Here is a 13685-nt window from a genome sequence, read left to right on the forward strand (position 1 = left end):
CTTTTTATGCACACACTAAAACACACACACACACATCACACACACACACATCACACTTGTGTAGGTTTCAATCCAAACAAAGCTGTAGGGAGCACTGAAGTTAAAATCTATGATGTATACACTCATACTTCCTTATGTTTCTTACTGTGCTATTATAAGTAACATCAAAGCAAATTCACCGCCACTTCCAGAATGTGAAGTCTTTTTTCAGTGCAGGAAAGCAAACATGATCTGAGAGGCAGTAACTTAACTGTTAAGAAAGAACATCTATTTCTATTTAATGTTGACACACTCAGTATAACATGTGATTAAAATAGGTTTACCAACTCACTAAAGTTTTGCTGACACAATAATGAATACTTAAAAATTAAATATCAAGATCAAAAAATCAGGTCAGTAATGGACTTATGATAATATCACATATTATTGTCTAATCATTCTTCTTATATACTATTATACAGGTGCTTACAGACTCTGTCGTCTTGTCCATGCACTTTTATTTTGAGTTTGATTCATTTGCCAAAAGAAAACTTTGAATAAGCAAAGTTACAGGTGAATTTGTCATATATCATAGTAGCTAACTCCTTTTTTCCCAGATTTTTTCTCTCAGTGTTGTGATATGAATGTTGCGAATTCTTCTTACCACGATAATCGCTTCACGGTTGAAGTCAGTTAAGATGCAACACATTTTCATTATTTCTCTAATCCTGAGCACTTAAATATCTAACAGGCTATCTTACCTTGCAAATACACCATGCTTTTCATCTACCAAAATAACAAGGAAAAACAGCTGTCAGCTAGAAGTAGGTTAAGCATAGAACGGAAACACTCAAACGTAGCTGCTTGTTTTGCTTGCTTTGTTACATTTTTGCCTGTAAGGATGAGGTAAAGCTTTAATTTAATAATCGATGATTATTGAATCATCAGAGGGGGAATAAAATGCGCTATTATGACAAAAGCAGTTGGGTCATGAGAGAAAAAAAAAGGATGATGGAAGGATATGAGTAAAAACTTAAAAAAAATTGTAACAATATTTAACAGAATGTGTCATAAAGAGATTAATGTTACACTGACAAAAAATTAGAACGTTGCACCAAAAAGTTTCTTTGCAATCATCAGAAAGAAAAAACACTTTTGTGAAATTATATGTAATGAACTTTATGACACACACACACACACACAGAGTGAGAGAGAGAGAGAGAGTAAACCATGCATTTTGTTTTGTCTGCTTACTGTAAATGATGTATACATAATCAGTGCCTGTGCTGTGTGAACCTGTAGGTTGCCCCAGTAACAGGTAGATTATACACAGTTAGCCCACATTTAACAGCATACATCACATTCTATCTGCATAGAAAGAGTTCGCACATGTTCAAAACAAAAATGAAAGCGACATTTAAAAAATATGCATATATATTCCTGGAGGGTTTTGAGCGCAGGTATAGCTAAATAAATAAATAAATCTAAAAACAACAACAACAACAACAAATTCACTGTTTGTTTGGCAGCATAGGGGAGAGAAAGATGGCAATTTGTCGGCATAGCAGGGTTTTCAACTCAACAGCTATGCCAACATCTTGCCTTCCTTCCTGAACCCGTGGTCTAGTAACACGTTCCGCACGGTCCGCGCTTCAAGGTCCGCACCATGCTGTTCCCCACTCCCGTGTGGAAGATGAAAAATGTTGCTGGAGATGTTTTAAAGATTGGGAGGAAATAAAATAAAAATTAAAAAGGTGGATGTCTGAAAACAACGAGCGCAAGTGCCACGCCGATCTAAGAGGTAGGATTACTCCATCTCAAATGAACTCCAAAAACACCCAGTTCGGCATTTCCAAAATAGGATTTTCGTGGTCCTTGAAAAAGGAAACAGAAAAGTCGAGAAGAAAGAGTCTCCTGTAGTGTATGAGACAACTTAACTGGGCCTTCATTCCTCTTCCCTGCACATGGCACTGCCCTGTAGGTGTATCATCACATCTACCTGTGGGAAAACTGCAACTAGTAGAGCTCTCTCTCTCCGGTGTCCGTCGTCCAAGATCCACCGCCAGTGTCGGACATCCGCGAGTCAAAGTAAAAGTAGGCTCAGGGTTGAAAAGACAGGTTTGCCTTCCGCCACCCACTTTTGTAGCAGCACTGTCGGCGGCTGACTGTTGCAGGAGGTGTGTTCTTTGCCCCAAAGAACTCTGGAGTGCGGCTTCCGGCACCTTTGGGCGCTGGCAAGGAATCCGATTGGTCCAATGATTAAGCAGGACAATCTTCCGAGGAGAAATCCGTCCAAACCTGTCCGGTCTGAAGAATCTCCCAAAAATCCCCAAGTACTTCCACAGTAAAATAATGTTATGTTTAAAAAAAAACAGAACAAAAAAAAATGACAAAGAAAAGCCTGCAAACCTTACTCGACTTCTGGATGTTGCTGTAAGGTCATGCAATTTAAACAGTCCCACTTTAGCAGGAAATTTTGCTGATGTCTACAGGACACGGTTTGTTAATGAATCACACAGAATGATTCAAACATCGTCTAGACCAGAAAGTGGTCGCCATCCACGACAGGAAACGCTGTCAGTGTATGAAAGCGCACTTTCTGACCATTCATCATCATCTGTTTCATTTAGATGTTGCTCAGCGGATAGACTTATAACTTCCACACTGCTTTATTTATATAACGTTTTAAAAAAAACCCTTCTTTCTTTTAGATAGTCACTCATTTACAGCCGTTGTAAATGAGTGAATCATGATGTGGGAACAGTCACCACCAACTAGCAAAAAAAGGGACATTTGTGTTCCTCCACACAAGCGTAAAAGTGGAGGGTTCTATGGTTTGTGAGTATTTCTATTTAAAGTTGATACTACTTCACTACATTCATACAATTCATTAAAAAGAACATCTTGGAACCTTTTATTAAACCTAATCACTACTAAAAGCCAGTCGGAGCGTTTATGCTTTATGTATATAGTACCTCAATCACTGATGTCAGCTGACCCAAGTGTATGTATATATATATATATATATATATATATATATATATATATATATATATATATATATATATATATATATACACACAACAAAATAAAATACATTTTCCATTTAGATTTTTTAGGGCAGCACAAAAAACATTAAAGTGTTATTTACAGTCAGTATGTAATAATTTAACAGCACAGGGTTTTTAAATTCCTTTGCTGTATTTACTCTAAACCTATTTTGCCGCTGCCCCTCACAGGTGCTAAATAGACCATCCTCCCAGCATTTAGCTTAATTTTTTTAAATGAAGTTAAAACAACATATTTAGCTGACCCGTGATCAAGCCTAAGCTAGTGAGAAGGTCAAGATTCTGTCTTTTTAAAAGAAAAACGACAATCTTTCAGTTCATTTCAGTTTGGTCGGGGCTGATGATTCACTTCCCAAGGTAGGTGTCAACTCTGGACACACCTGTCAACTCCCAGAGAACAAGGATAAAAAGACAAAAATGATCTGTCAGGCTCAGTGTTTCCATTTCGTACAGTAAGCAGTTGTTTACCATGGCAACCACACTGTAAACAATACTTATCAGTACAAATGTGTGCTGCAGGGAATGTAAATTTATTTTAAAAGGTAGGTCCGTTAAGGGGAAGGTTGCATATTTTCCAGTGTTTAAATCACACTGAAGCAGTAAATCCATTCTGAGAGAGCAAGAACTACAGGAGTGACACAACAGAAACTTGTAATATCGCAAGTGAACATTAAACAGCACAGAAAGCATGTCACCACACATCCAATATACTAGATATACATCTGAAACTTGTCAGGAATACTCCAGGAGAGAAGCTCTAATCAAGGTCAAAATAACAGCAACACAAAGGGGCTCATTCCTGTCATAAAAACACAGAATCACATCTGAATCTGAAGAGAAAACATGGGAATCAAATGGAAATCACCGGTGTGAGGATCAAGATACAAGTCACTGTTATAACACCTGCGAAACGAGGTGTAAACACACAGTTGTGAGGAATAGTGCTTCACATTTTTTCCCAGGGAAAATGTAAGGTGTGCTTGATTGTGGTTATACATGAATCAGTACGTAGGAACTTTTAGTGAATGGAAGAATTTGCCTCTATGGATATTCTAACTGTTGATTGCAGCGGGGGACAAGGACAAGCAACAGCCTCATTTACAGAGAGCTTATAAACTAGTTTGCATGGTTTTGCTGAGTGGACGTCAACAAAAGGAAACAATATGAAGTATGGAATATAACAAGCACTGTTCAGAATGATATGATGAAATTACTAAATTACTAATGCTTTAAAAACAATCTGTCCCAAGAAGAATTTACTTATTTTTTTAATTATAGGTTTTTGATTTTAAAAATAATAACTGCAATCACTTTTTTTTCTTTCTAGACGCTTCATGTAACTGGTCTGTTGCATGAAATGCATCAAATATGTGACGTGCTGCAACAGTTGCACACTAATGACATATACTAAAACGTATTCTGATAGTAGCATGCAAACCAGCCATTAGCAGCTATAAGTAAATTTGTAGTAGCAAAGAGGGTTTTATTTCCCACCGTTTGTTAAACTTACATAATTGTCAATATAAAAAGAATTACTGTAATGACTATTCTGCTCATTTCTGAAACATAAAGTTCCTCAAGGACTATAAAATGATTTTGTCACATGTCTGTGAAGGTTCTCAGTCATCCAGGTCATCATAGTCTAAGGAGCTTGGAAAGAGAAGCATCTGGATTTCTTTACATTTCCTTGAAGATGTTTCACCTCATCCGAGAAGCTTCTTCAGTTCTAAGAACAATTGGTGGAGTCCCAAATTTTAAGCCAGACTTAAAAAAAACATCTTCTTTTTTTTTTTTTTTTTTTTTTTTTTTTTTTAAATGACATCAGAAACAGCAGTATGCGACATTACGTGATGGCAGAGCTTCAGTTCATCCTTTGTCATTTAAAAAAAAAAAAAAAAAAAAAAAAAAAAAAAAAAAAAAAACATCTTCAAGGAAACCTAAAGAAGTCCAGACACTTTTCTTTCCAAGCTCATTAGATTTTGTCACATGACATTTTTTTTCCTGCTCCTATAGCCGCAACATGTTGAAGTTGTAACCCTTAAAATCAGTTTAGTTTAAACCAGCTGCTGTGTTTTGTCTATATTTGCTGTTTTTCCGCTCTTTCTGAGTCAGCTTGAAATCTCATGCTGACATATCAGTGCATGTCAGCTTGCATGGTTATTATTATACATCATTTTCTCTGTGCAGCTAACCAAAACCCTCTTTCAAACCGGGCTCATGCTGAATCACACGGCCACATGTGCAGCAGTTACAAATCAGATCAACAGAGGCCCTGCTGTGAGTCATCATATGATCTCAGGTCCACCGAGACCCCCTTTTGAAATTGGTGATCTCGACTCCCCACACAAGTTTCCAAAAACAGCTAATTGGGGCATCTTTAAGCGGTGACACGCATGAGTGTGACATATTTGTAAAATTATGCTCTCACTCTGTCTGCCTCAGACAAGAGTCTGCTGCCACACTTGTAACAGGATCAAATGAGTGTAGAGGATTTGGCTTAGGTGTATTTTGCTGAGTCAATCGTAAGCACGCCCTGTAGCAGTGAGCAGATGAAGTCACTGGGCAAAAGTCTGATCGATAAAAAGTTGTCTTGCTGAACCAGCCACCCTCTGTACTCCACGAGGAGTTCATTAAAAGCTGACAAATTAGCTACATTAGCTTCACAAAAATGTGAAGGGTAAGATGGGAACTCCCCACTGACTACAACACTGTCACTGACTAACACTTTTAAGAGGAAACTAGATTTGATTCTTCTGCACTGGTTTTTATATTGTTTTGTCTATTTTCATATTATACATATCCGTATATAAAGAGAGAGGGAGCAGAGCTTTGTGTTATATTAATGGTATTATGACTTTATTGTTACCAATGGTTTCACATTAAAGTGTTTGGGGTGCTGCTAATGTTTGCCTTACTTCATAACATATAAAACAGTAATCCAGACACGGTTGTACTAAGTAAATACAACTAACTGGTTATTTACAGTAAGTCCAACTGAAAAAATAATCATTAATTCCCATGAAGAATTAAGAGAAAAAATTTTAATTTACAAAAGTGGATCTTTTTTGTTAAAAAAAAGCAAAAATGCAAGTGTAAAAGAGACTGTAGGAGATCTTTACAGCTTGTGACATATGAGGCTCACAGTACTCCGTTGTGATTTATGGACAATATGAACTAAATATCCCTCTAGCTTAGGTGAAGGATGTGTTCCTCTATAATTTATCATGGCTCCAGTGACAAAAACCTGTGGGGGTTTTTCTCTTTAAGCCGCAGGTGATTTTTAAGAAAGTGATGACATTTGAAGTGGAGGTGATTTATGGTAGTGAAATTGAGATTACAGCGTCACAAAAAAAAGCATTTTTGACATTTAGTAAATCTTATCTCAGTTTACAGTAAGCTGTGAACTGAATTATTAATGCCTGCCAAAAGACAGGTTTGGGTGCTTAAATTTTACTCTTAAGTTAAGAAACTTTGGCTCCCTTTTTTAATATAGTTTTTGCGCTTACTTGGTTTCCCTACCCTCTTCAAATTCCTTAGAAATTTCATATAAAATACACTCAACAAGGCATTAAATCTCAGTGCTTAGTTTTTGTTAGATCTGTCAAACTTGATATTTGACCATGTAGTAAACCACTTCAGCGTTAATTTAGTGTTTCACAACTCTGCTGCCTTAACTGTGACGACTACCAGATGATCTGCTTCCCCACTCAGTGTTTCCATGAACAGCACTGTTCACTCAACACACGTATCAAACAGCCACCCCTGAATAAGCAACACTTAAAAATGAATTCCATCAGCCTTACCGTGACATCGTGTATTTCAAGCTAGAGTTTTGGGTATGTCCAGAAAAAGTAGAGGAGAATACCTGGAGAGCTTTGAAACTTAGCACTACTAACATGGTCATGACAGGAGATAAAGAGAGCTAGCACTACAAAAAGTCAAACGACTCTTATCCAGGGGAATACCAGGAGGTTCATTTTTTAACATGTTCAAAAATCCCAAATTTTCTGAGTAAATTACTTCAGCGATGATTCGGCCTTACTCACGGTTTCCAGTGAAACGTGCTGGTGACACCACTCAAAGTGATAAACATGAAAAAACTGGGAACACTTGGGGGAGTGAAACATGCTTCTGAGGAAAGATAAGAGATGTTGTTAGGTGTAGGTTTAAAAAGTTCACACAGACTGTGGTTGTTTTTGGTGTTGTAGACTAGCAGCGACCTTTTATCTGCACATCTAATTGATTTCTGATGAAAACTCTTTGATGTGCAAGTGCAGGAAAAGTTATCGAGAATCGGGCTGTGTTTGACTATCCCAGTGGATTTAGCAGGAAACACCCGGGAAATTCTTTGCCTCCCTGGAAGCACATCAGACAATAGCCAGTTCATCGTGCCTTGCCCCCATCAAAGTTTGGCTTCACCTTATAGAATCCAATGCATGTCCTATCAAGTTCAGTAATCCAAATCTCTTACTATCTGTCATCTCACCCACATTCTTACCCTTCTCCCCTCACCCCCCCACAACCAGTGTCTCGCCAGTGTGTGTGCCTTGAACTAGATTTTATGCCTTACAACATGCAACCAGGTGAGTCTCCAGGCTATGCAGGGTTTGTGCTTCCTTTTCAATTTGGGTTCACACTGTAATTCAGGACCAAACTGCCCTTAAAAATAACAATGAAACATTGACATTAAAGTCGATTTCTTTATGAATGAACTTATTTATTTCTTTTCTTTTTCAGTAGCAGAAGTAATCAGTTACATAGACCAGCCTTCATGTTCACGTTCATAAATGGATGGATGTTAGGAGTAACATATTTTTTTCACAATAACTACTTGAGCGTATGTTTAAAAGGGGAAATTTGTAGATTTCGTGCAGGGGGCGTTTGTGTCCGTTTTACCAGAGAAATTCTTTATGTTTCCTACAAGACGGATTGTAATAACAACAACACTCGTTTAATCCACCAGAGAGAATGGGGGGTAAAAAAGGTTTGAGTTTTATTCTATCTCTCTCCAGTTATAATGAACTGGGGAAAATCACACCAAGTAAATATAGAAGTTCGTGGAAAACTGTGAGGCAGGTTTCTATAGAAAGCCAAGCACTTTGCAATTCGGTAGAAATCTTAATAGCTGGAGGACAATTTTAAGTGGGTGGAACACGTCGAAGTGATGATTGCGTAACTTTCGCTCTTAGTCACAGTGACGTGTCAGTGTTTGAACAGAAGAGGGCGCCCTGTATCCACAGTTTACCCAGACAAACACAGAAGGCACAATGTGAAGCAAAGAGAATCAGTGCCCTTACTTATATTAGACTATGCTTAAGGCCACTAATAAAAACTTCTATCATCATTGATGATCTCAAACAACAATATAAAACGTTTCATTGAGGATGAAAGGGGGGCAGCTTATCTAAGCATAATAGCAGTATAGAGTCTATTGTATTCATACAGAGCCAAATTAATTCCAAATTAAAACTAATTACTCAGCTCCTCCCGAGGAAGTGGAAGTTGCAGCATGCAATGGAGAAATCAAATAAATCTGGAGGATGACAGACAGTGGGGTGTATCCTTTTACCAGCTAGAGAAAGTGTTCAGTAGAACATCAAAAAGCATTAAGGCAGTACAGAAAACTGTATAGACAGGCCATTGCCACTCCCAGGGCATTAAAGACGGGTGCACTTTGACGTAGGTGATGTGACTCAGTCTTTGTAGCAAAAGTGAGAGGATGTCACTCCCAGTTTGTAGCATACTCCTTCTGCAGGGTTGTGTCCAAAGAAAGGGTTGTGGGGTGGGGCGGCCCCCAGAGTAGACTGCTGTTAGCACCACTGCATGAGAGCACGGATAGCATCATGCACTCATTGTCTTTACTGAGGTCAAAGTTAGTTATGTGTTAGTTTATTGACAATATATTTTGTTGTATTATTTCAGATAACGCTAACCATCAGCATGTACCTAATTAAAATAATCTCCAGCTACACTAACATTTTATATATATACATATATATGTGAATTGTAAGTGTAGCTGAGCACAATGCTATTAATAAAGTAGGGTTATGACTTTTACACAGGTAAAACGTTTAAAAATGCCAATATTTTTTCATGATCAAATGCAAATCTTGATTTTGCACATCTCTGCTGAAGTGCACCATTTAAAAAAAATAATAAATAGACACATCCCTGTTGTTCAGGGAGCTTGGCAACCTAGCCACAGGGTAGCATTATGATTTTTCTACATGCACAGTTGTAAATAGAGATAGATAAAAGTGAAATCAGGAGATGAAATCACAAAACTCCCAAAGAGGACTCCTGGTTGAGTTTTTTTCCCACCTTGTCTGTCTCTGGGATCAGAACACTTTGTTAAAGACCTGGAGTGCACTCTGACGCACAGTTATACGTGACTTAATGACACTTTTTTATGCTGGTACGCGAATGTACCGAACAATACATTTCTGCTTAAAAATGCTTGAAAAGTAGGCTACACCTCTTTATCACACTCTCAAATCCGTAAAAGCAGAATCAGTGTTTCAGATAAGAGAGAACCTCTTTTATTTAAATGTCCCTGAGGTTACCCGCTCCACCTGCCAAAGTATCTTTGGGGAAGATATTAAACCCCGAGACGCTCTCTAAAGCGTTCACTGGAGTGTCAGTGTGTATGATTGTCAGATAGAAAAGCAGAAAAGCCCAGAAAAAAGTACTTTTCTGAATGTGTGTCAATGAGTCAGCGAGGCACGTTGTATAAAGTGCTTTGAGTGCTTGAGTAGAATAAAAAAAAAAGCGCTATATAAGGCCCTGTCCATTTATCATTTATCATCCGACATCTTGGGTCTGCCACTATCTTTGCTATTTAAGTATATGGTGCTTTAATCAACACAACATTGTAACTCCACAAATTACCAGGCATGGGTAGCAATGGAAAAATTTAGAAACTTTAATCATCTTTAATCAGCTCAGACTGCATGCCAATGTACTTACATTACAGTGTCATTGTCTTAGTGCTTAATAGCAGTCCTATTACGTCTTTAAAATATGGATAGAAACAGTCTGGCATCACTGCCAAGAAAGTCTTTTTTGTAGTGGCATGCATCTCGACTTACCACTTTTTATGCAAAGCGGAGCATTTGCATAAGCAGCCCTGCATGCCAGGACTGCTTTTCCAGAGGCAGCAGAACTGGTTATCAAGAAAGAGTTTCACAATTTTAAAATTAGCACCGTAGAAGTCCAGAGTTTGAAACATTACATGACTTTAATTCTCTAATGTGGAACTTAAAGTTGCCATGACTCCATATAGTTTACTTCATCAGATAAGTTGATGTAATGGCGAGAAATAAAGAGTATTATTTTTACAACAACAACAAAAGACATCAAACACACTATTGCATATTTGAAGCATCTTTATTCGTTTTTATTATATACTTTGTGTTTTTACATAAAGAGACATATTTCTTTTACACATATAGTTTATATGGTTAATTTGTATCTGTATATATGTACACCTTAAATAAATCTTACATTAACACCAAGAAAATAAAACATTTACAGTGCAAGAATGTTCATTAGTGGTCAACTTTCATGGTCGCTTACCCTGGTAAACCACAATCACTTCCAAGCTCATGTGCTAAGTCGCTTCTATGTTTTTTTTCTCTTCTTTCTTTTTTGGTTTATTTTTTCTTGTTCTTCTCCCCATTCATGCTCTCAGTCAAAAAAGAAAAAGACATAAAATTTGGAAATTTGCTGACTTGATGGGAGGGGCTTTGGAGGAATGGAACAAATGAAATGACCAGAGTATGCACATGTACCACATGACCGACCAAACTCAGATTACCTGTAAACACGTTGAGGGTAGTTGAGACATTTTAGGAAATTTGCTTGTTTGCTTTGTTGCTTATAGTTAGACAAGAAGAAACAGCCACATGTAACTAAGTTTCCTTAATTTTAGGCTTTTTTTTTACATATTTTTGTGGAGATTAAACAGATGAGAAAACATGTTACGAAACACTTGGAGAAACTGCAGCGTGATTCGCTGAAAGCTGCTGCAGCTCTTGAAACGCAGAAGCTAATTGCTTATAAACCAGCCCTGTAATGCCAGGTGTATAATATTTGATACGTGAGTTTTTATGAGTTTTTGAGACCTCTACATCATCAGTGTGAATTTTATTCCTCTGAAAAACTTACAAATTGCACAACTATGCCAGATGTAGCAAAACAAACATGCAAATTAAAACTCATATATGCAAACTGATATTTTAATTTATTATTTTTCTTCATTTTCAGAAGGTTCAATAAGCACTCCAGCTTCAAAAAGACAGAATTTTCTGGAATTTATTTAATGGTTCAGGCTAGTTTGACCTTTTTAAGAAGTCTAAACTCTGTTTCTATTCTTAAGCAATAAAAGTAATTAGGATGAAGTAATTTTCTTGTCTTGCCTTCTGTTTTTCTTATTCGGCCTGAGCTGAATTAGGTCAAGCTAGACAAAAAGTTGTAGCAGTTTGAGATAACTTGCTCACACCCACAAACCTTTGATACCTAATTAGCAGAAAAAAATGATATGATGACATGATATCTCTATCCAAGGTTGTCCAAACACTCAAATACGCAGTGGAATTTGTAGAATAGAGTCACATTTCAATAACACAAATGGGTGAGGCCTATAGATAAATCTTTCAGCAATCACACTTATTAGCAAAGTGTTGGATTTTTAAATTTTTTTTACCTGCTCCGGCCGTCTTCTCATCTAACTCTCCGCAAGAAGCTAAATCTCCCACAATGTCAAACTATTCTTTTAAAGAAAAGGTGGTTGAAGAAACTTGAGGTGTGATCACATTAACCCGAGTGCGTGGGAGCTCTGAGGAATGGGTTTTAATGGTGAGTGTGCGCAGGATAATTTCAGAAAGTACATGAGTCATCGCAGAGGCCATAAACCGACTGTTTGAATGCGGCTGCTAGAAATGCTCAAAGAAATATAACATGTGAGAACACGCCAAGCACAGCGGTTTATCGTGAGCACGGTCTGGACAGGCACTAGAGTTTTGTTTGCCCTGTGCATCTGTAACTTTAAATGGCAACATCGCTCACGTCTACATTTGTTTAATCAGAGGAGGCAATGTGGTATTTAAAGCCCTCGTTTTCTGAACTGAAGAGACACATTTTTAATCTGATGTTTAGCCTTAAAATGAATTCTTATGTTGTTTCTGTAATATTATGATAATAAAGGGCCGCCAGCTTTTTCCATCCACTATTGCAAAGAAATAAATACCTATTAAAAAAATCAAACACGTTTGTTATTTACAAAGTAAAACCAATGAGTTCCTAGTGTTTGTCTCTGAATGGGTGCATAAAAGTGAACGTCTATTCTAAGCTCCGCTGTACAGTCAGTGGGTAACCAGCCCGAACGCCTCGCATGCATTTCCCCGCACACATTCAGAGAATCTATTTACTACTATTTTACAGTTAACTCCTACTAAGCTACTGTACAGAGGCTGTGTTGAGGTAAAGCAGGTGTTCCTGGCCAGCTCTAACAGGAAGGGGTTCGTTTTAGGAGAAATGGTCGCCCACTTTATGAAGTGGGGCTTTTTCTTTTTTTTCTTTTTTTGTATGTTTTTTATGTCTGGACAGGACAGCGAGGGAGGGCAGGGCACTGACGCATGATGGAGGGGTGTCTTTCAACACGACACACACTATATTGCTGTTGAGTCGATGATTTCCACATTCTATGCTTAAAGAGAGTTCGTGATTATGATTTATTTTCCCAGTATAAAACACAGATCGGGGTATATATTTATATATATATTTTTTTGCAGTTAGTTGCAAAACACGGGTAGTATGACCTCTATGAATCGTCATCGTGTCGTGACTTTAAATGCAGATTGCACACATGCACACAAAAGCACCTTTGATTAGAAAAGAAATTGCACAAGTTTGATAGATATCGTCGACCGTACAATGTTGACATTTTCTACATAGAGACTGAGCACTCGTTTGCATTAAGAAGTTATGAAGCATGTCTGGAAAGTATACATTTCGGTATACAACTTCTTAAATGTTGATTGGTATAATTCACCTCCAGGTGGCTTTTTTTTTTTGTTTCCTTTTTTTTCCCTACATGCAGTTGACTCCTTGAAACTTCTACCCCAGGAGCTTAACCAGCCGGTGATTTGAGCCCAGTTCTACTGTGAACAAAGCACTACACACTGACTAATCTAAATCAATCATGACGCTTTAACACAGTAAAGTTATTTTCAAATGTATTATCTTGACATTGACTTTGTTTATGGATCTTTAATGAGCCTAAGTATTCATGCTTTTGTTTTTGCCCCCTTAACCAGTACAAGATATTGAAGGCTAGCATATGTAGCTAACTTTCATTTAGGCTTTTCTTTTGTTTGTTCTTGCCTTTGTCCATCGGTGCACGTGAAATGGAAATCTCTTTACAATCCTAATGTTTGCTCAATGGGTGAAGAAAAAAAGGAGCAGATTGTCATGCTACAGTTTATCTAATGCTACTAATGAATTAAAAAAAAAATAATTTAAAAGAAAAAAGGACTCATTCAGTGGTGAAAAATGACACCCTGACAGGGGGCGAGGAGAAGCTTCAACTCTGAGCACAGACAAGTTTGCAAGAAAGAAATAAGAAAATAGAAGTTCATC

Source organism: Copadichromis virginalis, linkage group LG3 (genome assembly GCF_057382275.1).
Source record: "Copadichromis virginalis isolate Kocher_CV1m ecotype Utaka linkage group LG3, C_Virginalis_male_GT1.1, whole genome shotgun sequence".
Lineage (NCBI taxonomy): Eukaryota > Metazoa > Chordata > Actinopteri > Cichliformes > Cichlidae > Copadichromis > Copadichromis virginalis.